Source organism: Etheostoma cragini, chromosome 11 (genome assembly GCF_013103735.1).
Source record: "Etheostoma cragini isolate CJK2018 chromosome 11, CSU_Ecrag_1.0, whole genome shotgun sequence".
NCBI lineage: Eukaryota > Metazoa > Chordata > Actinopteri > Perciformes > Percidae > Etheostoma > Etheostoma cragini.
In genome coordinates, this window is record NC_048417.1 from 1,169,371 (window position 1) to 1,173,009 (window position 3,639).

Consider the following 3,639-nt stretch of genomic DNA (forward strand, 5'->3'; position numbering starts at 1 on the left):
GGATCTCAACCAGGTAGATCTCAACCAGGTAGACCACATGTGATCGGATCTCAACCAGGTAGCCCACATGTGATCGGATCTCAACCAGGTGTGAATTAGTATTGTTGGATTATATTCTTGTACATCCAAAACCTTTGTTTTCAGTAAATGAAAAACGGCTAATTGTTTAAACATATTGAGATATTTACCTCAAACAAAATCGCCTCGTTGCTGTTTACATATGTACAACCCATATTGTAAAACCCCCAGTCAGAAAGAAAGGAGACCAATCATCTTCTTGCAAGGCGCAATTATTCAATTACCCTGAGAAGGGCAGCTTTACGTACGGATGCACCTGCAATTTTTTAGCAATAAGGGGTAGTTATGAAACGAGGTATGAACACATGGGCCCATGTGCTTATTTACACATCCAGAAACCTCATTTATTTGGAGTTGTGTTTCTGGGTGAGTTCACTCCCTTTTAGCTCTGTTGTTGGTTTCCACCAATCTGGGATAAGCTCATCAACAGCACTGTAACTTTAATTGATCATTTAGACGCCGTTTCCCCGTTGATTTGACTCGCTGCTTCTCAGGTAACGGTCATCTCACCTGTTCATCAGGTTTCTCAGAGCAACTACACAATAGATAACGGCATGGTTCCTGTGAGTCCCTAACCAGCCATCGCCCTGGATACCAGCGTCCCCTTTGGTTCTTGTGTGTTGTTAGTAAAATGTGTATTGTGGTGTTCAGTACTCATGGTTATCGCACATGTAATAAACATGGATGTCGTGATGGCCAAATGAAGCTTTTTGAAGCTACATTAACCCTTTTCTTTATTTCCTGAGCCCCTTTGAGGGCGCTTTCTGTTTAATAAAGGGTTGAAAACATACTGAATTTGATCATACCTTGCACTTTTTTCCTTTAAACCAAGAGCTCTGTCCACGGGGCTCCAGTCGGTGCTGTACTGTCTTGCTCATAATGGTCAACGCATTATTCATGTGTCCAGCTTTGGAGGCCAAAACAAGTATCCCTAACGGAACAATAAAGAGACAAAAATGGAGACCCAAGGTTTCTGCCCAGCGCGGTGAAATGTATCCTGGACAGCAGACGGACGGCGCTGTCCAACAGAAGTTGAAAGGTCAACGGATTCTGTCTCTTTCCATTTCTCAAACTGTCTGGCTGAATGCCAGTGGCGGTGCTTTATTGAATTACGTCCCGGGCAAGACCCCCCCCCCCCCCCCCAAAAAAAAAAATAGAAAAGAAACAAAAACTAAATTCATCACAGTTATGTTTTATTATAACAACGTAAGTGAAAGAGAACATAGGCCACATCCTTAATAAGAACATTTGAAAAACACACAATCCAGTTATTTAACTGTTGCAATTACAACAGGAAACACACTTTAGGGTGCACACTCTCCGCCTTTAACAAGAGAGACAATGAACACAATTCCACACACAATATGACTATGTTTACAATATGACAATATGAATTAATAGTAAAATCATATGTATATATATGTGTGTATCTACATATATGCATACATGTGTGTGCATATATATATATATACATACATATGTAATTAGCCCAAAAATAGCACAAATAAATAAATAAACAGAGAGTTTATGAATACAGGCGTGTGCCATCTTGGGAAAAAAGTCCCGATCAGTCGAGAGACGAACGCCATGCTTGAACTCTTGTTACTGGTTACTTGTTACATGGCTTTCGTCGTTTTAGATTTAGTTTTTTTTTAGTTTAATAGTTTATTTTAACATGTAAAAAAAAACAATATTAAAATAAAAGATTAACATACATGCATTCATGCATACACATATATAATTAAAATGACAGATAAATAAGGTCATGTTCTTCTCAGCACAGTCTTCCAAAATTGAAAGTCATTCAAACAAAAAAAAATATCCCACGTTCAAAAGGAGAAGGAAGAAGTTGATAAACTTCTCAGGTCCGATCCCCCTTTCTCTACTTTTATCCTTTAGTAAACCTTCTGCTTCAGTTATTTCCACATCATAGACACAGATGCACACACACACACACACACACACACACACCTTTACACTTGACGACTGGTTGTGACTGTTTTGAATTGTTTTCACCATCAATCCCATGCATCAGAGTGAACCTGGTGTTACCCAATCACCTCTGAGCCCGTCACAAATGGGTTTAATAAAACATCCTTGTGTTCTGCGTAACCCGTGTCAGTGATTAGGAGGACTCTAGGCGGTGCACGCTGCCTCGGCTTTCCCATGGCGGGGAGGAAACGCTGCACCCAGTGTCAGAGACGCCCGAAGGCTCTCAGAGTCCATCACTCTGCTGCAGAACTCTGCCATCCGCTGCTGATCCATGATGCCCAGAATACAGAAACCAGCTTTTGAGATGCAGGAATGCTGAGTGCTGCTTCACCCTTTGCCTTTGATCAGAGGGGGGGGGGGGGGGGGGGGGGGGGGGGTTGAGCATCCACCCTGTGCAAAGACCCAGAGGCTGTATTTATTTTTAATAACGCTCGGTGTCTCCTCTAGCGGCATCCATGCATAATCTGTCTTCATTAAGTGTCGGGCAGAGGCATGGCTGCGTGGTTTGGCTTCTATTCCAAAGCGGGTTTGTTTTAGTGGAAAAGGTTGTTGTAGAGAAATAGAGAAATATCTTTGTATGCATGATCTTTACTTTGACTTCCTGTGTTCGGTGTCATTAGAATACGGATGTTTGGACGGTGGCTGTCAGCGTCTAAAGGGACCGAAAAGGTGTCCTTCAGCGTGTTGGTAGAACGTACGGGGAAGACCAGTATGCAGACGGGTTTAGCGAGCGGTATGTCAGGCAGAGATTCCACACAGGGAGGTTGGTCGGGGGGGTCAAACACAAGACTTTCACCCAGAAGACCGGGGCTCATGTCCCGTGTTGCACCTTTCCTAAAGCCACTTTCTTCTCTAACCGTCCCGTTATTCCCGTGTGTCACAAAAGCGTAAGCCCCCCCTGACCTTTACCTTAACATAGGGGCGACAATAGTCCCGACAGAGCACGTTTAGATGAAGGACAAAAAAGACGCCAGTATTCCCCTCAAAGCTCATTTAGATAAGACGCTAAAGGAGACTTTCAGCGTCCGTAACAACGGCAACGGCACCTGACCTAGCGTCCGTATTTTTCGAGATCGGAGGGAGAACGTGTTGATCATTACCGGCCTGCGTGTTTAGATTGTTTAATTCAGACGTTTGACAAAAGGGATAGTGTGTACCTGGGCAAAGAACTGTTAAAACCAGAAGAGGTTTAGATGGTTTCTTTTTAAAAAAAACACCATATTTTTGTTGTTTTGCACATTGCTGCAGATCCTGTTTTCACCCTGTGTGTTTAGGTCTCTGTTTTATCTCCAGAGTGAGACATCTCTCTAGTTTTATCTCCAGAGTGAGACGTCTCACTAGTTTTATCTCCAGAATGAGACATCTCTCTAGTTTTATCTCCAGAATGAGACATCTCACTAGTTTTAGATCCAGAGTGAGACATCTCACTAGTTTTAGCTCCAGAGTGAGACATCTCACTAGTTTTAGATCCAGAGTGAGACATCTCACTAGTTTATCTCCAGAGTGAGACATCTCACTAGTTTTATCTCCATGGTGAGACATCTATCTAGTTTTATCTCCAGAGTGTGA

General features: G+C 42.6%; 1 protein-coding gene across 1 annotated transcript in view; it reads left to right on the forward strand.

Moving 5' to 3' along the window:
* The window catches only part of LOC117952548 (inactive dipeptidyl peptidase 10-like), a 172,025-nt gene that overhangs the window by 58,946 nt on the left and 109,440 nt on the right, over positions 1 to 3,639 (forward strand). The gene's annotated exons all lie outside the window — the stretch shown is intronic.